General features: G+C 47.7%; 1 long non-coding RNA gene across 1 annotated transcript; it reads left to right on the top strand.

Moving 5' to 3' along the window:
• Positions 1-599: 599 nt before the first annotated feature.
• Positions 600-15,622, top strand: LOC109264619 (uncharacterized). Its single transcript, XR_002078807.2, has 2 exons — positions 600-744; positions 14,693-15,622. It is a non-coding gene; the product is annotated as an uncharacterized LOC109264619 (long non-coding RNA).
• The last annotated feature ends 6,131 nt before the right edge of the window (positions 15,623-21,753 follow it).

Raw genomic sequence — 21,753 nt, 5'->3', positions numbered from 1 at the left:
GACCCCACATCTCTGCCACACAGGGCAGGTACTGGAGCCTCAGACCTCCTTCCTGCATCCCCCTCACACCGTTGCCTCTTCTGGGCCACAAGGTGAGCCCCAATGTGATTTGGGGGGCCGATATCACTTCCTCTGAAATACCAGCTCAGAAATACCAGCTGGAGAGCTTAACTCCCAAACTGAACACCCCTGGGCAGACCAAAGATTTTTAACAAACCCATGTCACCTCTGGGCAGGGTTAGGCCCAGAGGGGCTCCCCGTGGGTGGGTAGATGCATGCACGTCCATGAGAAAAAGGAACCCCGTTCAGTGGCCCCATGGCTTCCCGTGTTAGCCAGCCCAGACCTGGCTTGTAGGGAAACATCTGCTAGTGGAGGGTTGGGTGTCCCCATGGGGTCCATACTGCAGCACCGCAGACCTCTCTCTGGCCTACATGGGATGTGTACCTAGAGATGTCCATGCCCATCCAGCCTGGGAGTGGCTCCAAAGAGATGTATGGACAGCAGGCCTGAGGGGCTTGAGCTGACCAGGGACCCCCCAGAACTGCCCATGTCTTCCCACCAGGAAGTAAGCACCCTGCCTTGTGTCTCTTGAAACAGGTCTAGGAACAAGGCAGTCGTAACTGTGGGAAATGTTGATCGGAAGCATGATAGAGCCTGCATTGCTCTGCAGGCCACCTGGAGAGTTCTGGACAGAATAAACCCTACAGGCCAATGTACCTGTGACAGCTACCCTCCCACACCAGGTAAGATCAGCCCGGTGTGCCACCCAGTCATGAGGACAGTCTGTCACACGTGCCATCTGAGCTCTCTCAAGGTGGAGGTGAGGTTCAATGGCTAAAAGAATGACTGATGGAGGCAGCCACGTGGAGGCTGGAGGGGTGGTAGAGAGGGGTGGGTGCAGTCCTGGGCAAGAGCAGGTCAGGGGAGGCAGGTCAGAATAGGTCATGGCGGGCTGTGACCACCACTCCCGGAGAATGGAGCTCGGAGCCAGTCCCACATTCATCTGGCTCTGCACTGCCAGCTGGGAGTGGCTGTGCTCTGCTTCACCGAAAGTGTGGCTCAGGTGGCCTCAGACAAGGCCACGCCCGTGAGCTGTGGCCCAGGATGGAGGGAAGATGTTCCTCCCCGCACAAAGCGTTCAGGGAAGCAGCTCGGCCTCAGCCCAGCTAGGCCCATCTGAGGTGCAATCGACCTGCCCAGCTGAGCTAATGGGACCCTCTGGGCATCGGGTTCAGGGGCGGGGTTGCCTGTAAGCAAGAATCGCGGGTGCTTCATCAGCAGGCTGCCTCATGCAATATGTAACAGCACATTAACCTGCACTCCAGGATTGAGCCAGCACGGCAGAATCTGCTGGTACTTGGAGGAAGAGGCACAAGAATGGGCCTGGATGGTTCCATAGCATGCGAGGCTGGGGACGGGAGGTCTGGACCCAGTGGCAGAACCTGAACGCCCTGTCCTTTCGGCACCCCCTTTGCTTCCGTCTGTGGAGCTTCCACTCACACCAGCGTTACTCCCACCTTCCCCGTGGAGCGCGTTGGTAATTACTTGCAGATCCCCCTCCCACTGTGGCTTCAGGAAGCCACACCAAGCTACCCAAGTGGACAACAAGGTTGAAGCTATTCTGACACTTTGAGCTCTGACGCCCCATAATTCTAGGGGGTCCCTGGTAGTTACTGCACCTACCTCTGCTACCTGCACATTCACAATGTCTGCACTAACACCTTCTCAGCTCCTGGGGAAACCAGACCCAGGAAAGTCTATATTTAAGACACAGAGCAGGCAATATGATCCTATTTTATATGCCAGGAGACTGAGGCCAAGAGAGAGCCCGACGTTGTGCCAATCTGCCCAGATACCCATGGTGGGAATCCAGACTTGGAGGCGGCTTCCTGACCTGCTTTCAGATTTCCCATATAGGTTCCCAGCCTCCCTTTCCTCAGGCCTGTAGGTGGTACCTCCACTGCTCATACCCTTAGTGATGGAGATATCTCTGCCAACAGCTGTTGCTCTTCAGGCCTGGGCACCCCCTGCCTTCTGCCTCATGGGCCATCTTATGCCAGAGTCTGAGACATGGAAAGACACATCACTCTGGAGGCCACCAGACTAGGAGTCAGGGGAATGGATAAGTGTTCCAGCTCTGCTGTTTGCCAACTAGGGGAAGTTAGGGAGCCGTTTTGCCCCTTGGAGCCTCAGTTACATTGTCTGTAAATGGCACTGATAGTGTGGTGTTGCACCTGCTGCGTGAATTCACTGAAGTGTATGTTTTAGATGTCCAGGGTCCTGGCAATGGGTAGAGTCAACACCTAGAGAACTCACATCCCCTCCTCTTCAAAGCTACTTTGTGAACCAGGAGGAGGACTCAAGTATTCAAAGGAAGACCCTTCGCCATCAGCTCAGGAGGCGGCAGGAGGTAGATCCAAGTTCAGATCCCAATTCTGCCCCCAGGTGCTGCATTGCAGTCATCAGTTGGGTTTCGTGCTGTAGACCTGTGCTTCCTGATCTGTATAAAGGGCACAGCAGGCTCCATTTCAGCAATGCTATGTCTTGGAGATCCTGGAAATCCTCTACACACACACACACACACACACACACACAGACATGCCTTAGAAAAACTGGGAAAAATATAACAAGCAACATTTAAATACATGGCTGAGCTTTTGAGAAAGTGAGGGACATTTCCAGGGACATATATGAAGAGAGAGAGCCCCATTCCCTTCCTGATATTGCACTGACCAAGAGGGAGGCAGGGGGGTGGCTTGGGGAAGGGCTGAGGCTTGAATATACTCACAAAAAGACTGCACTGTGTGATGTTAGCATCCAGCTACATGAACCTTTCTTGAAGGGCTGTCATGAAATAAAACAACAACCATCTAGTTAAAACATCACAAAACTATAAAACTATATCACCCAATAGCTGCATACTTTATTATCATCAAAGAAACAAATATTCCTCAGTTTGGCAAATTTTGTAAATTGGTCATCTGACAAGTTCTGTCTTCATCAGATTGATTTTTTGAGAAATTGACTTTTGGCAAATTGGTTTTCAGTAAATTGGCACTTTGGTGAACATGTCAGCCTGCTTCTCGTTTTAAAGGTCCTCAGAAGAGAGGGGTCAAGGGCTTGGGCCCATGAGAGGCAGAGAGTAGGAATTGAGACCTAGAGAATAGGCAAATTCCAGGAAGTGATGACTCCAATGCTAAATTCCACCAAATATTTAGAGAGGAATTAACATTAGTTCTTCTCAGACTCTTCAAAAACACAGAAGAGGAGATATGCATGCTAACTCTTTCTGTGAGGCTAGCATTACCCTAACACCAAAGCCAGATAAAGACATCATGAGAAAAGAAATTACAGGCCAATATTCTCTATGAATATAGATATAAAACTCCTCAATAAGGGGCACCTGGGTGGCTCAGTCGGTTAAGCATCTGACTTCGGCTCAGGTTCCTCACTCATGCTCTGTCTCTCTGTTTCTCAAAAATAAATAAACATTAAAAAAATCCTCAATAAAACATCAGCCAACCAATTTGAGCAGCATATTGAAAGGATTATATCCCATGACAAGTGAGATTTATGCCAGGAATGCAAAGATAGCTCAATATAATAAATCAATCAACATAATAAAGCAGATTAGTAGAATGAAGGGGGAAATACCCAACATGGTCATCTCAATTAACACAGAAAAGGCATTTGACAAAATTCATTAGTCTTTATCAATAGAAACACTCAGAAAACTAGGAATAGGAAGGAGCTTCTTCAACATGATAAAGGGCATTTATGAAAAACCCACAGGTAATATAGCCAATGGTGAAAGACTGGAAGCTTTCCTCCTAAAATTAGGAATCAGACAAGGATGCCCACTTTTACCACTGCTATTCAGCACTGTACTAGAGGTTCTAGCCAGAGTTATTAGGCAAGAAAAAGAAACAAGGACATCCAAATTGGAAGGGAAGAAGTAAAACTATCTCTATTTACAAATGGCATGATCTTATGTGTAGAAAATCCTAAGGGATCCACAAGAAAAGTACTAAAACTGACACATGAGTTCAGCAAGGTTGCAGGATACAAGATCAATAGACAGAAATCAGTTATATTTGTATATTCTTGCAATGAACAATTGGAAAATGAGATTAAGAAAACATTCAATTTCTAATAGCATCAAAAAGGATAAATTATTTAAGAATAAATTTAACAAAGGATATACAAGACTTGTTCCCTGAAAACTCTAAAACATTGTTGAAAAAATTAAAGACCTAAATAAGTGAAAAAATACTTCATGTTCTTGGGCAGGAAGACTTAATATTGTCCAGATGCAACACAACCCTATTAAAATTCCAAAAGGCTTGTTTGCAGAAATGGAAGAGCAGATACCCAAACTCAGATGGAATTTCAAGAGGCCCTGAATAGCCAAAGCAATGTTGAAAAAGAAAAAAATGTCGAAGACTCACACTTATAGCAAAACTCATTGCAAAGCTATAACAATCAAAACAGTATGGAGCTAGTATCAGGATAGACATACAAACAAATGGAATAAAATTAAGAGTACAGTCTATGGTCAACTGATTTTTAGCAGAGGTGCTAAGCCCATTCAATGGGGAAAGAATAGTCTCTTCGACAAATGTGCTGGGACAACTGGATATATATGTGCAAAAGAATGAAACTGGACCCTTGCCTCACACTATATGCAAAAAATTAACTCAAAATGAATCAACAACCTAAATATAAGAGCTTAAACCATGAGACTACAGGAAAGTATATAGGTAAATCTTCATTAACTTAGGTATGGCAATGGATTCTTAGTTATGACATCAAAAACCTGAGCACCACCACCAATAACAAAAACAGATAACTCTGACTTTATCAAATTTAAATGTTTTGTGCATCAAAGGACATTAGCAGGAAAGTGAAAAGACAGCCTACAGAATGGGAGAAAATATTTGCAAATCATATATCTGATAAGAGTTTAATGTCCAGAATATACAAAGAACGTCTAAAACTCAACAACAAAAAGACAAAACAACCAATGTAAAAATGAGCAAAGGACTTGAACAGATAGTTCTCTGAAGAAGATATACAGATGCGAATAAGCACATGAAAAGATGCCCAGCACCAGTAATCATTAGGGAAATGAACAAAAAAAAAAAACTTCAATTAGTTACCACCTCACACCTACTAGGATAGCTATAATTAAAAGCAAATAAACAAAAAGTGGAAAGTAACTGTTGGCAAGGGTATGGAGAAATTGGAATCCGCTTACATTGCCTGTGGGAATGTAAAATGGTACAACGTCTGGAGGAAGAATTACCATATGACCCAGCAATTCCATTCCTAGATATATACTCAAAAGAATAGAAAACGGACTCAAATACTTATATGTCAATGTTCATAGCAGCATTATTTGCAAGAATCAAAAGTGGAAACAACCCACATGTTTATGAACAGATGGATGGATAAATAAAATGTGGTGAGTACACACAATGGAATAGTATTCAGCCTTACAAAGGAATGAAGTTCTGGTACATGCTATTACATGGATTAACCTTGAAAATATTATGCTAAGTGAAATAAGCCAGACATACAAGGGCCAATATGGTATGATTCCATTATATGAGATATCTAAAATAGGCAAATTTATGGAGAGAAAGAAGATTCGAGTTTATTGAAAGTTGGAGGTGGGGCATGGAGAGTTATTGCTTAGTTGCCATAGAGTTTCTGTTTGGGATGATGAAAAAGTTTTGGAAATAAATAGTGGTGAGGTTTGCACAACATTGTGAGTGTATTTAATGCCACAAAACTGTACACTTAAAAATGGCTAAAATTTTTAAGCCATTAAACTTAAATATATTCTATATATTCTATTACAATAAAATGTCCTATTACAATAAAAAATGTTAAGGGAACAATGGTGAGCAAACAAGTTGGTAAATCTGTGGGGAGATCCAATAAAGCATTGACAGTTCAAAGAAAAACAATAATGATTAATTTGTGGCCGTACAAACACGACAAGGCTGATATATTAAGAACAAAATCCAGCGCATATTTAAGGAGTGGGGCAGAGAGGTTGACTGTGTCCAGAACTAGTCTGCATGTTCTAGTACACGGGTTAAAACTTTCAGGGCAATTTATTAAAGTAAAAGAAAATATGACTTCTGCATTCGTTTCCTGTGGCGGCTATTACAAGTTACCACAGATGTGGTGAATTACAACAACGGAAATGTTATTGGCCCAGAGGCCAGAAGACAGAAACCAAGGTGTCAAGAAGGCAGGGCCATGCTCCCTCCGAAGGCTTTAGGGGAGAATCCTTCCCTGCTTCTTTCAGCTTCTGGTAGCTGCGAGAGCTTGTGTCTCAGCACTGCAATGTCTGCCTCTGTCTTCACAAAGCTTTTTCTTCCGCAAGTCTTTGTCAAAATCCCCTCTGCCTCTCTGACATAAGGGTACATGTGATTGCATTTAAGACCCACCTGGATAACCCAGGATAAGCTCCTCCTCTCGAGACTGGTAATTTAATCACATCTTTGGGGGAACCAGTTGTCAGCCTACCACAACTTCCAAATATCAGGAAGAGGAAAAGGAAATACAGAAAACTCAGTCTCTCAAGTAGATGTTAGGAGAGCAGAGGGAAAATAGAGGTCTAGAAAAATTCAGGACAAAAATTAAGTGATGGAAATAAATTCTCATAGATCAATGAAAACAACAACCACAAGTGTACTGAACAGCGACTGTCAGATTGGACACAGAAGCAAAATCCAGCCACGTGTTGCTTACGAACTTCACACTGGAGCATAGGAGGCGAGAAGACGGGGGAACCCTGCCACATAAATACTAATTGTGGCCGTGTTCATCTGCAGACAGCATGGACTTGAAGACACCAAGTGTCACTGGAGACAAAGAGGGCCATTTCTAGAGAGTGAACCAAAGGGGGGAAAGTGTAGCCTGCTCGAATGCATTGAACCCTCACTCCTGTGAGGCCAAATAAGTCAGAGCGTGTGACCCAGATTTATGAAGAAAAAGGCATTTTCCTGAAGGTTGTGGGGGTGTGTTCAAGATCATCCCAATCCAGCTTGGCTCCTGGAGAACAGCTGGACCCTGTTTTGGGTGGAGCCGCCTCAACAGCCTAGGGGCAACCCAGTGATTAAGCGTGCCTTAACTCTCCAAGCCAGGAATTGCCCAGATCACCTTCGGGGAGACTGTGGGTGGAGGGGGAAACGAACCCAAGTAACTGAATGTATGGTTTGAATGAAGTCTGTCGTTGCTGAGAATGACACTAGGTAAGAAACAGAGTTGATTTACAGCCAGTGGTGACAGAACTACCGTGAGGCTTACACATGGCAGAAATGGAGAAAGAAGGGCTGACTCCTGGGGTCCCCTGTGGGGCAGTGACCAGAGCAGAGCCTGGCTGGTCTTGGCGTCGGGGGCCTGGTGGGATTCTGCTCCTTTCCCTCAGGGCCTCATCTGAGGGACAGGGGTGGGTGTGCTGAACCCTGAAGCCTGGAGAGCATGAATTCTGTGTGTGGTGGGGCCTCACTGTGAGCGGCCCAAGGCCAGGACTTTCCCTTCTAGGGATGTTCCTTCCTGATCCCAGAAGCCTCTATCTCTTCATCCTTGGCCTACAGAGACCCTGTCTCCAGAATGAGCAGAAATCAGAATCTACTCTTGAGGACATCATAGGCCATCCTGTGGGCTGGAAGGCTTATCAAGGGCTTTTAAGACTATAACCTCTCTCCAAGCTTACTAGCACCTTCCCTGCACCATCCCCCTCCTTCACACACACACACACACACACACACACACACACACACACACACACACACAAACATGATGACTTTGGACTGAGTTCCACAAATCTCAGCATGTATTTCAATATTATAAGAGCCTGTATTGATTTTTGGAAGAAGCCACTTTTAAACTGCATGTGAAGACCATTCTGTCTGGAATCTTATGCCAAGTCTAGGGGTCTCCATGTGAGGGCCATCTCACCAGGGCATGGGGAGTTTTGCCCCTTTCAGGTCATCCAGCATCCTTCTGCCTTTCCTGGACATGCCTTCCCCAAGGCCAGCCCCTTGGGGTTCCTGGAGAGATGTGGTCCTCTCTTGGAAGGAGAAGGTCTTCCTCATCACCCTTAAAGCCCCCCACTCTGCCTCAACACTGTACTGCATGCACATCCAAGATTGCTCCAGGGACCCTGGGCTGGCAGGCCACTCAGCTTCAGAAAGAGCTACCAGTCAGCAGGAGCAGGGGAAGCGGCACAACCCCCCAGCAGGAGGCAGGTGGCAGGGTGGTCTGGGACTGGGAGCCAGATAGCCTGGGTTCAGATCCCAGCAATGCTTCTGACTGGCAGCAGGCCCTCTCTGAGCCCCAGTGCCCTAGTCTGTATACTACATGGGTCACTGGCTATGGGCAGTACACCTATGTGCAGAAGATGAAGGAGGCTCAGAGTGTGAAGGGCATGCCCAGGGGACACACTGCTAAGTGGTGTCATCTGCATCCAGGCCACACAGCCTAAGCTTGTCCCAGACCAGGTGTGTGAATGGAAGCTGGGACACACTTGGGACTCCTGGGCCTGGAGTCTAAGAGCCTGTGATAGTTAATTTTATGTGTCACCTTGACTAGGTGCCCGGATAATTGGTCAAACAGTATTCTGAGTGGTTCTATGGGGGGTTTTTTGGATGACATTAACATTTGAATCTGTAGACTGAGGAAAGCAGATTTTCTTCCCTAATGTGGGTGAGCCTCATCCAATCAGTTGAAGGCCTGCATTCAACAAAAGCCTGACGCTACGCGGAGCAGAGGGCAACTCCTCCTGCCCGACTGGAGGAGCTGGGACATTGGTCTTTTCTGTCCTTCAGACTCAAACTGAAATACTGAGTTGGCCTTCAGACTAGAACTTATACCATCAGCTTTCCTGGATCTCCAGCTTACCAACTGTGGATCTTGGGACTTCTCAGCCTCCATAATCATGTGAGCCAATTTCTTATGTCAGAGAGAGAGAGAGGCAGAGAGAGATAGATAGATAGATAGAGAGAGAGAGAGAGAGAGAGAGAGAATATCCTATTGATTCTGTTTCTCTGGAGAACCCTGACTAGTATAAAACCCAAAGATGAAGTGTGGCCCTGGGGTCACTGTGCCCAGAAAGGATCCACTCCTCCTATGCTCCCAGGCAGGGCTCCTCCTGGAGAGCAGGACCACACTGATGCCTCAGCCAGAGCTTCTATAGTCTGTAAGGTCAGCAGCCATGGGCTTAGGAAACCCACCCCGAGGTCTGTGCTGCTATGAGGAGAGGCAACATGGGCTGTGAAATTCAGTGGGCTGAGGTGTATGCCTGACTCAGAAACTCAACCAGCTATGGCCTGGGGCACGCTACCTACCCCCTGTAAGCCCCAGTTCCCTCCCTGTGAAATAATGATTTAAAATCACTTGCCTTGGGGTGGCACCTGGGTGGCTCAGTCAGTTGAGCACTTGGCCCTTGATTTCAGCTCAGGTCATGATCTCACAGTTCATGAGTTTGAGTCCCATGACGGGCTCTGGACTGACAGTGCAGAGCCTGCTTGGGATTCTGTCTCTCTGCCCCTCCCCCTTCCCTCTCTCTGTCTCTTTCAAAATAGATACATAAACTTAGAATAAACAAAGATTCTCTCCCTCTCTGCCCCTCTTTCCTGCTTGCATATTCTCTCTCTAAAATAAAATAAAATAAAATAAAATAAAATAAAATAAAAAATAAAGTAAAAATAAAAACAATAAAATCCTTGCAGGAGTTTAAATGCCCAGCCCAGTGCTTGGCACATAGCTGACACTGGATAAATATTAATTGGTGGCAGAAAAACTAGAGACAACTGACAACCACAAAAAGGTTGTGCCCCGTAGCTGAAGAGCCCAGCTCCCAGAGCTGCATGCTCAGAGGCCCCTGGCCTAGAAGACCTGCCAGTGTCCACTAAATGCCTCTCATAGACACTCCAGAGGGCTCGCCCAGCAACAGTGCTCAGTGCTCAACCCTCCTTAGACTGACCTCCAGGCCGCCTGGCCCAATGTGGACATTCTCCATGGCCAGCCCGGCTTATAGCTCCGAGCTGAAGTGGAGACGTGGTGTTGAGGGTGGCAGCAGGGCCATGGGTCCAGAACCAGCCTGTCCCTCCTGGGCCACTGAGCTGTCATCTTGCTGATGCTCTGTATTCAGAGCATCACGTCCCTTTGGGTCGGACAGCCGTGGTGTACAGGGTGCAGACAAGCAAGAGGGCCTCTGGCTAGGCTGCAGAGCCATGGCCCTTTGTGCCTCCCATGTCTTGTGCACAGCCAGACCATTACCTCCTTTCAGAAAGAGCCTTTCAAAGAGGGAGGGCTTTAGAAGGAGGAGTTTCCCAGCAGAGATTTCACATCAGCCCCTTGTGTAGGATTTGGATCATTGATTTTATTGATAAACAGAGAACACCGCTTGACAAAAAACAAGGGAGGGCTATTATAAATACATGAAGATGGAATGGAGCCTGTTTTCTGAAGGCAGCAGGGCTGTCAGACTTGTGCTGAGATGCCCCTTGCTTCCTTCTGCCTGGGCCTGGGCTCCATGCGAGGAGAGGCGGTGACACAGCGCCACAGTGGATCTAATGACTTCCTCTGGTGGCCTCACCTTCCTCCCTGTGAGGGTCTCCAGGTCTGCTGCTGGGGTTCTGCCCTTGGGAAGCTTCTTCTCTGTGTAGGCAGCACCTGACATGGGCTAAGGCATATTTTTAGTGCTAGAATGCAGGGAGGGGGAATGCCCTTAGGGAGTGCATTCTGCAGGGTCCTGGTAGGAGAGGACATGCTGCAGAGAGGGCCTTTGGCCATGGTGCCAGATTCGTCCCAGAAGGGCCAGGTGGGGGTGGACACGCAGGGAAGGGACTGCCCAGCAAGAGCCGGGCCTTGCCAGAGACTCATGGTCATTCACCCCAAAGACAGGAAAGCACTGGGGCAGGATACCCATTCTCCACTTTGGGATCGTGCCCACCTCCCAGGGCCCCATGAGGGCTAGAAGACATAATGGTGCTATCCAGCCCAGGATGTGAGAGGACCCCCTGGCTTTCTATATTTTCCATACTATGAGATGGTGTCACTGCTGGGAGGAGAAAGCTTTTCAGACTGACACTCAGCCTGGCCCCAGTAGGGAGGTGAAACTCCACCTCAGGCTCTGTGTGAGGATGGGTGGGGGTGAGGGGTGGGGGTAAGGGGTGGGGTGGCAAGTTTCAGGCCTGGTTGTCATCCTGAGTAAAATTAACAAAATAAGCAATGAAATAGGGAACATTATTACTAACCTTACAGAAATATAAGGGTTCAAGAGGAATAATATGAATAATTATATGTCAACAAATTATATGCCTAGATGACATAAACACATTCCTGTAGAGACAAAGACTACTGAAATGGAGTCAAGAATAAACAGAATGTCTGAGTAGACCTCTAACAAATAAGTTGATTATTATCCCAATTATTACCCAAAAAGAAAAGCCAAGGCCCAGAGAACTTCACTGGTGAATTATACCAAAAAATTTTTTTCCACATGAAAAGATGCTCAATGTCATTCATCATCATGGAAATACAAATCAAAACCACACTGAAATACCACCTCACACCAGTCAGAATGGCTAAAATGAACAACTCAGGAAACTAAAGATGCTGGCGAGGATATGGAGAAACGGGAACCCTCTTGCACTGTTGGTGGGAATGCAAACTGGTGCAGCCGCTCTGGTATACGAAATATTTTAAAATGAATTACCACCAATCGTTCACATACTCTTAGAAAAAATAGAATAGGAGGGAAAACTTCCCATCTCCTTCCATGAGACCATTCCATGATTGCAAGACTTGATGAAGATACCACAATAAAAGAACACTATAATAGACCAATATCCCTTATAAATATAGACACAAATATACTAACAAATCAAATCCAGCAACATATAAAAAAAAGGATTATATACATGAGCAAGTGAGATTTATCCAGGAATGTAAGGTTGGTGTAACACTGAAAAGTGAAGCAACCTAAAACACCATATTAAATAGAATAAAAGGGGAAAATCCACATGATTATCTCAATAGATGTAGAACAAGCATATGATAAAATACAACACATTTTCATGTGACAAACAACCAGTAGACTAGGAATAGGAGAGAACTTCTTCAAGTTTCTGAAGGGCATTCATGAAAAGCCCACATCATACTTAATGGTAAAAGACTTGTGTTTTCCCACTAAGGAACAAAACAAGGATGTTTGCTTTCACTACTTCTATTTGATATTGTACTGGAGGTTTGAGCCAGGACAATTAGATGAGGAAAAAAAAGCCATATAGATTGGAAAGGCAGAAGTAAAATGATTTCTATTTATAGGTAATATAATCTATAAAAAAACCTTAAGGAATCCATAAGAAAGCTATTAAAACTGATACATGAGTTCAGCAAGTTTTCAGGATAGAAAATCAGTAGACAAAAATCCTTTGTATTTCTATATACTTGCAATGAACAATTTGAAAATGAAGTTAAGAAAAATTCCATTTACAATAGCATTGGAAAGAATAAAATAGGAAAAATTTTAATAAAATATGTGCAAGACTTGTTCACTGAAAACTATAAAACATTGCTTCAAGGCATTAAAAAGGATCTAAATAAATGGAAAGACATCCCATGTTCATGGATTGGTAGACTCAATATTGCTAAGATGGCAATATTTCTCAAATTAATCTACAGATTAATCCCAGATTAATCCCAGATTTTGTTTTTGTTTTGCTTTTGCTTTTTTGCAGAATTAGTCTTAAAATTTATACAGCAATTCAAAGAACCCAGAAGAGAAAAAAAACAAAAACACAAAACTTTAGAAAAAAGAATAAAATTGGAAGACTCACAACTTCCTGATTCCAAAACTTACTACAAAACCCCAATAATCAAGAGAGTGTGGTACTGGCTAATGACCGACATATAAACCAATGGAATGAAATTGAGAGGCCAGAAGTAAGCACATACGTTTATAGTCAATTGATTTTCTACAAGGGTGCCAGGACCATTCAATGAAGAAAGAGTAATCTTTTCAACAAATATTAAAAACATGTATAACTGTGTATCTACATACAAAAGAATGAACCTAGATCTCTACCTCACACCATGTACAAATTTAACTCAAATGGATTATAGACCTAAATGTAAGGGCTAAAACTATAAAACTCTTGGGAAAAAGCCCACAGGAGTAAGTGTTCATTACCTTGAATTAGGCAATGTTTTTTTAGATATGACATCTAAAGCCAAGTGACAAAAAAAAAAATAGATGAATAGAATTTCCTCAAAATTATAATCTTTGGGGCTTCAAAAGACACCATCAAGAAAGTGAAAAGAGAAGGATGGAATAAATGTTGTAAATCATATATCAGATAAGGGACAGAAATCTGGACTATATAAAGAAATCTGACAATAATAAAAGGACAAACCTAATTATTAAATAGGCAAAGGATCTGAATAGACCTTTCTCCAAAGAATCCATACAAATGAATAATAAACACATGAAAGGATGCTTGACATCATTAATCATCAGGGAAATAAGTCAAAACCATGCTAAGATACATCTTCATACCTGCCATGATGGCTAGAATCAAAAAGTCAAATAACAACAAATGTTAACAAAAATGTGGAAAGATCACAACCCTCATACAATGGTTCAGCTGCTTTGGGAAGCATTCTGGCAGTACCTCAAAAAGTTAATACACCTACTGTAGGACCCAGCAATTCCACTCCTTAGTATCTACGCAAAAGAACTGAAATACATTACACACAAAAAGGTACAGAGATGTTCACTGGCTGTATTATTCATAGTAACCCCAAAGTGGAAACTACCCCAGTGTCCTTCAACTGATAAATGGATAAACAAATCTGGTGTATCCATACAATGGAATATTATTTGGCCATAAAAAAGAACGAAGTACTCAAGTGCCTGGGTGGTTCAGTCGGTGAAGCATCCAACTTCAGCTTAGATCATGATCTCATGGCTTGTGAGTTCAGGCCCCACATCAAGCTCTGTGCTGAGGGCTTGGAGCCTGGAGCTTGCTTCAGATTCTGTGTCTCCCTCTCTGTCTGCCCCTCCTCCTCTCTCTCTCTCTCTCTCTCTCTCTTTCTCTCTCTCTCTCTCTCTCTCAAAACCAAATAAACATTAAAAAATTTTTTTAAAAGAATAAAGTACTGACACATGCTACAATATATATGGCTCTTGAAAACATGCTAAGTAAAAAAAAAAAAAAAAAAAAGCCAATCACAAAAGACTATATACTGTATGTTTCCTTTAACATGAATGTCCAGATAGACAATCTTTAGAGACAGAAAGTAGACTAGTGCTTGGCAGGGGCTGGGGGCTGGGGACTGGGGAAGGAATGGGGTGTGCTGATAATTTGGTTTGGTACTTAATTTGGGGGTGATCAAAATGTTCTGAAATTAGATAGTGTTGGTGGTTGTACAACTCTGTAAATATACTAAAAACCACTAAGTCTATACACCCTTCAGAGGGTGAATTCTATGGTATGTGAATTATAGCTCAATAAAGACATTATTTTAAATTGCCATGTGTTTCAACAATTTTTAAAAATTTCTCTGTGCTTTAAAAAAATTTTTTGTTCTTGGAATCGGTCTAGAGCCCAGTGGAAGTTGCTAGCCTCTGACTCATTGTTTCTCTCTTTCCCCTTGCTTGTTTAGGCCAGGTCACTGGTGACTTTCCCAAAAAACCTCTTCAAAAAATCTGGGAGTCTGGAGATCCCCAAGCTGGGCCTCCCGCTCTGCAGCCTTGGCAAGACTCGCCATGTCCTTGAGTAATGCCTGTCCCTGAGAACCATCACCCCCAAGGTCCACTGAGTCAACCTGAACAGCAGGGGGCAAAGGAGTTAAGGGCCTGGCCCTGCCCTGGCTCTGCCTCTTAACCCCAAGTGCCTACTCGTCCTGTGAGCTATGCGTCCATACTGCCTACCTCCCAGCTCCAACACATGCAGTCCCTGGGCTTGTCACACCACAGACGTTCTGGACTCCCAGGACTCATTTTTTAAGGCATCTGAGTATCCACATTTCTCAGGAATCATTCCCAAAAATCCCCATTTCTCCCTAATGAATGCTCCTGGCATCTACTGGTGGTCCTGAAATGGGCCAAGTCACTGAAAGAACCATTTGTCAACTCTGTCCTGACAACATCACTGGGGTTGCAGGTAAGTGGATGCCAGACTCCGGGGTCTGGGGTCTGGCCCAGCTCTGCTGAGGACTCCGGAGGGGACCTTCTCTGTGTATATCAGAAGGTATCTGAGTTTCAGTTCCCACAAAGGCAGATGCCGAGACAAGGATTTGCTTCAAGGCGTCTATCTGGCAGGTGTTTGGGGGAGGCACAGTGAGTGAGGCAACAGAGGAGGACGGCTTGGGATCCCAGAGAGCACTCGGGAACTGCAGAAAGTCTGGTTCCAGAGCCCGAGTGCATGACATGGCTGTGCCCCTGTCTCTTGGCCAGTTAAACTCACGTGAAGATCCGAGATATAACGGTGAAAAGCTCTGATGCAGAGTCAGTGCTCTGGAAACAGCAGTTGCTATGATAATAGTTATGAGAACCCCTGTGAGGATTAAATAACACACTGAGATAGCCCAGTCCTGCATCGTCTCACAGGAAGGCTGATTTCTCTTCATTCGCACGTCCCTAACCAATCTGCCCAGCCCCACCTTGCTGATCTCCCAGAGGAGATCGTGTGTGTGTGTGTGTGTGTGTGTGTGTGTGATTGGTGCCTCCCCCCCACACTCCAGCCTGCCCGGGACCACTGCAGAGGACCTGAAGCAAGTGCACAAGGGAGGCAGCCGTGTTCCACTTGGCCCCAGAGTTAATGGAACCGCTTCCATCACCACCAGCCTAGGCTTTAATCATCCACGCTTTCAAGTGGAAGGCAGAGCTCCCCAGACACCAGATAGGCCATCATCTTCCAACTGGAGGTGCAGAACAGGGCTGATGAGGAGAGACGCTGGACCTTCTTTGCAGGCAGACCCCACGAGGGGCCAAGATCACCTCTAGGCTGGGGGTGGGGCATGATGGTGAACAACAACCAGAGGCAATGAAATCAATCACTCCCCCTAACCGCAGCTCCCACAGACCCAGGTGGGGAGGGAGTGTCCCCCACCTCCAGATGGCTCTGGGACATAAGGCTGGCAAGGCAGAAAGCCAGCCCTGAACTGGGACTGCCTACTCCATGGTTCTCCAAATACGTCTTGGCCTCAGAGCCTTGTTCAAGTGAAACGTTACATGGAGACCCAATGCATAAAACTGTCTGCTTGACATCAGCCTAGGGGCTGCTCCCTTTCTGCCCTGCGCCCCCACTCCCAGGCTGCCCCTAAGAGAACACTGAATAGCACACTTGAGTGGCCCCCTGTCACCCTGCCCTACTTCCCTACAGTGACCATGATGTGGTGGACGGCCACCGTCTCCCCAGACCACACCGGCCCTTCTCACAGCCTCCTCTCCCACCATTCCCTTCTCCCCCACATCCTCCCACCTGCCCTTTCCACCTGCCCGTGGCCCTCCCAACCCAGTGCAGAATGAGGCAAGGGAAACATGCAGTTAAATGTTGTGAAGCTTCTTCCTTTCTCTGTCTTCCTTTTTTTCTCTGTGTTTTCATTTGATGTTTAATGTCCTTCTAGGTAAAGAAAAACTAGAATGTTTAATTGTTGGTATGAACTTTACCATTCATCTTTCTATTGTCCTATGCCAGTTTTAAATGCAAGCATAAGAGTATTTAATTCATATGCAGAATCAGTAAAACTTCTGTAACTTGCAGGTGCATTTTAATGGCGTGAACATGTCATACAACAAACTGTTTCACTTTCACTCCTTGCCACCACGGCACATTCTACCAACACTCTCCACCTCAGGAAGGAGGTGAAAGAGACAGGAAGGAAAGTCACTCGCTTTTCCTCTCCTGTGTCACCAGGGCCCAACGATGCTGGTTCTAACAAAAAGCAGGGCCTCTGCGGCTGAGCACCCCCCCAACCCACACACACACACCTCATCCGCTGTCCATAGGACGAGCTCTTTGTCCTCCCTGAATCCCAGCCCCACACGGTCCACCAGCACCCTGTGCTCCTGAGATTTCTGAAGACATATGCAAACAGGGCTCTGCCCATATCCACGTATCTCCCCGATCACCCATGCTCCCTCAGCCCAGGACAGCACTTAGAGGACACAAGTTCAAAGATAAAGTTATTAAGACTTTCGGGTTTGCTACAGCTGAGCATTGAACCCAGCACAGGCTCTTGAGTGCAGGACCCTGTACCGCTGTGAGCACGCCTGCTGCCCGCTTGCTTTCTCCCTTGGCTGACTGATTCTGATTCCACATTGCTGGGACCTTATGGGGTAGAGGCCCTCCCAGTGACCCAGGGCCTCCTCTCTCAGGGGCTCCTCCTGCCACCCAGGCTGCTGTTTATAGGTGTGGCTCTCCCACTAGACCACAAGCTCCCAGGGGCAAGGCTGTGTTGGTCCGGTTGGCCACTGGCCCCAGTCCAGAGTCTGACACAGTCACTATTTGTTAAACGAACATATAACGAACAAATAACTATTTGTTAAACGAACATATCAACCACTCACTGAGTATTAGTTGGGCACCTAAGATGGGCCAGGCGCCTCCGGGGTCAGGGAAACTCTCTCCCAGCCCTCCCCTGCTGCCCTGGGGCTCCTGTCGTGGGGAGGGGCAGCCTGTCCCCAGAAGGAGGCCTCCCTGACTTGGAGCTGACCTGCTTGTCCCACATTATCGATTTTCAATTGACCTCCACCTTCCACTTTACGCTTCAGAGCCTCTGCGGCCTGAAACCTCTCTGAACAAACCTTCACACCCTGGGAAGACCAGCTGGGCACCCGGGTCGGGTCAGGTCAGGTCAGGTCGCAGGGTACCCTCGCCTCCCCTGGGGAGTCCTCAGGCCTTCAGCCATCAACACCCAGACCATGACTTCTTTCCTTTTTTACGCTTTTATTTTGAAAATCTCAAATCTACAGAGAAGTTGCGAGAGTACAATGAATTCGCGTGTACCCTTAAATTCAACAATCGTTAACAAGGTGAGGACACCCTCTTGCAGGAATACCGCACAATTATCGAGGCCAGGAAATTGAACAGTGATGCGACTCTGCTTTCTAATATTCAGTCCATATTCAAACTTTACCCATTGTCCTGACATAGAGATCCTGCGTTTCATTCGTTTATCAGGTCTTTTCATTAAGGACCTTTTCAGAGAAAGGAGGGAATCACAGCCCTGCCATCCCGCCAGGCCCCTTTCTCTGTTCTCATCCCCATGCTTCCCATGCATGTGCAAATATGTACACACACGTGTGCGCGCATGCACAGGCACACACACTGACACACACACACACACACACACACACACACACACACTGGTCCAGGGTGGGGTCTTGAGGTCTGCACACAGGCCCTGTGTCGGCCACCTTCTCACACATGTTACCCCTTCAGGCAGCTAATTCCCCTCTCATGTCTGCATTACAGTCCTTATGGTAGATGTGCTGTGCTTTGTTTATAGATTTTTCCAGAGAAGGAGGGCTATCCCTGCCTTCCTTGACATCATAAGGCCTACTGAGTCTGAGTCAAGGGATCCTCTGAGGGGCCTTCCTCTGGGTCAGGGCCCAGTCATCCCTGCCATGGGTATTCTCCTCCAGGCCAGCCTTGTTCAGGGCCAGCTAGCCTGTGGTACAGGAGTCGACCCTGCCTCCAGAGACATCGGCAGAACTGAAGGAGTGAGTCTGGGGCGTGTAGCCGTAACCCTGACTTAGCAGGAGGCGTGGGGAGCTGCTGGCACAGAGCAGTAGGTTCCACCCCTGGGTGAGGCATTTGAACCCAATGATTCTGTGAGTCTCAGCTCCACAAGACCTTGGGCAGGTTCCCCGGCCTCTGGAAGCCTCAACTGTGCCCCTCTAGAAAATGGAAAGAATAATATCTATTATAGGAAGATTAACCCATGCTCAAAAAAACCTTTCCTATCATTCTGGAAATGTATTAGGTGCTCAGTAAAACTTGGCAACCACCATTACCATCACCCCTTCCTTCCCTTCTGAGAGCACAGAACCCGGACTGGGCATGCTGTCTACAGGGCACTCAGGCATTTTGTCCATCTGCCCTGCTTTCTCCTTTGTGCCAGACGAGTCCAGGAGTCAACTCCTGTACCAGCAGAAGGGTTTCTTGTGAGGTTCCCAGGCCCTGCGAGCACTACACCTTCCTCTGCAGATCCCCCTACTGTCCATGAGCACCCACAAGTGAAAGGATCAGAAGAAGGCTGGAGCCCCAGACCCATGTGCTCAGTAGCCCCAGGGCACAGAGCCCAGCCCGGCAAACAGCAGCATGAAGCCCAGGTCCCCTACTCTTGGCAACCAGGAGAGGCTTCCTGTGGACGCCACCTTCCTTGGCAGTGGAAAGGACAGGGAAGGTGCCTGTTAGGGGCATGGTCCAACCCAGTGACACTGCCCAGTGCAAGTCTCAAGCCCTACGGGCTGCACGCAGCCCCTGCGGTGATAGTAAGGTGCACCAGTCCACTCACAGTGATGTGCTCAAGGTGACCTGTTGGGTCAACTGGCGAAGCCAGGCCTCTGTGCCTCCAGAGATCTCAGACGTGCACACTTGGCCCTGACACCAAGCCCAGACCCCATCACTCTGACCTCTGGGGCGGCCCTTCTGTGCCGCCTTCTCTGTGTGACAAGCCTGTGCCCCACCCAGGGTCAGGCACATCACTGACACTGGGGGACTCGAGGGCCATCGTGCTTCGCTCTTCCCAGGACTTTCTTGGTCACAACGCAGACAGTGACCAGGTTACCTCCAAGCCTACACAAGACTAGAATTGTGGCTCCTGGCTCAGATTTTGCAAACAATCGGCATTTACTGACAGAGGACCTGCCGACGTTCGGCTGCCCTGTTTTTCCTGCCTGCCTACTTTTTCTTTGTAGTGCAACCTTGTTTTCCCAAAGATGATGAAGACTATTGCTAACATATTTGTATTGATCAGATTTACTTCTCACGACTTCGTTTTGAGAGAGCAGGCGTGTGGATGAGATGCCGTCTGAGATCAGAGAGCCTGCTTCTTGCAGGGGCAACCAGGCAAGCAGACATCCTGGGGAACGTGGACTTTGAGCGGACCCTCTGGCTCAGGGACAGGCATACTGGGAAGGGTGACCTGTACAAGCACCGGGGTGAAGGTGGGAATGAGCACAGGTGATCCGAGAAATGGTTGCGGGGGCCCAGCGGGAGCCAATGCTGGACAGATGGATGGAGTCAGTCCCAGCCGGGCCTCAGCCACTACGGGGCCTCCCCGCCCAGCCCCGTGCTGGGGTCACAAGGCGTGAACATGATACTGTGGCAAAAGCTCTCTGCACACCGTTGCTCGGTGGTGATTGTATTACTGTCCTTTCAGGTCCTCCCCCGGCAGACGCAGTGGTTCGGAGCCTCCCTCCCTGGGGTCCACTGTGAGCAGACACCATGACCAGCTTCTTGGGGTGGGGGTGGGGGATGCAGGCCCCAGAACGACAACCCCATCTCAGTTACCACTGCACTCTGACATGCAAACATGGACAGGCTCCAGCAGGAAAAATCAGACCCGACCACAGAGAGCACGGCATGGTGCTGGGTCCCTGGAACGGATTTCTCTTCATACACAGTATGCACGTTAGAGGCCAAGAGTGAAGCTGCTGCCTGCCGTTGTCGCAGCACACACACACCTCTACCCCTGGCCCCTGAGACCTGAGCGGGCCAACTGGGGGCCAAGGTCAAGTGGAGCCTCTGGGTGCCCATGCCATGGGCTGTGAAGAGAGACCGGAGCTGGCGGGCAAGGGGACCAGCAGGTGACGTCCTAGAACACGCACAGGGCTCGAATTTCTCATCCAGGGGCGCCCCTCACAGCCCTGGCCTGGACCCTGCCTCTCCTGACCCTAGGGCAACTCTTTCCCTCCCCCAACCCCCTCCCCCAAAGCAGCAGAGAGGAAGAAGGGAGGCTCTCAACCCTGGGAGGGGGGCCCACTGGGGACGCAACTGACAGCTCTCACTCATTCTTAAAACCACTCAGATATGAGGTCATCTTATTGTCTGTGTGACAGAGACAAAACCAAAAAAATGTCGAAATAATAGCACCCCCAGATTTTTCCCCTCTTCCTGTCTGTACTGGGCCCTTTCTTTGCTCCTGGGTCTTGACTGGGCTGAAAGGAACACGGATTTCCCTTGTGAGGTCTCCTGGTGTTTGTTCCCACAGAGGGTGGTTGGTTGTGAGGGGTAAAGCAGATGATTACAGAAAGCAGCCGGTGCCTGCCGGCAAAGTCTAAGCATAGCTCTGGTGTAAACCTACCTCCTCATCCAGCCAAAACAGGAAGGGTGCGTGGAGGGTTGCACGCAGCTCCAAGCTGGCCTGGGTTCTAGAGTCAGACGTGGGTGGGCGCAGACAGGGGTGACCTCTGGGTGGGGCTGGAGCCACCAGATCCCTGAGCGGCTTCCTGGTTGAGGGCGGAGCTGGAGACCCCAGGGGCCGCCCAGAGGCCAGAGCTGGACCCGAAGTGAGGGCCAGCATGGCCTGAGCACGCAGGGACCAGGACTGTGACCCAAGGTGCCTGTGGGAGCCGCCCTCCAAGGGCGGTGGGGAGGCTTTGTGGGCTCAGGACCAGTCATGGGCTGAGCAGGTTGGTGACTTGTGAACCTCTGAGATTGGGTCCTGCCAGAGGCTTGCCCTGTTCTGGGAGTGGCATCAGCTGCTACCTTCTC

This window comes from Panthera pardus, unplaced genomic scaffold, assembly GCF_024362965.1.
Source record: "Panthera pardus isolate Hobbes unplaced genomic scaffold, ASM2436296v1 HiC_scaffold_22, whole genome shotgun sequence".
Classification (NCBI taxonomy): Eukaryota; Metazoa; Chordata; class Mammalia; order Carnivora; family Felidae; genus Panthera; species Panthera pardus.
Note: the sequence above shows the minus strand (reverse complement) of the source record. Positions and strands in the feature narration are given on the sequence as shown.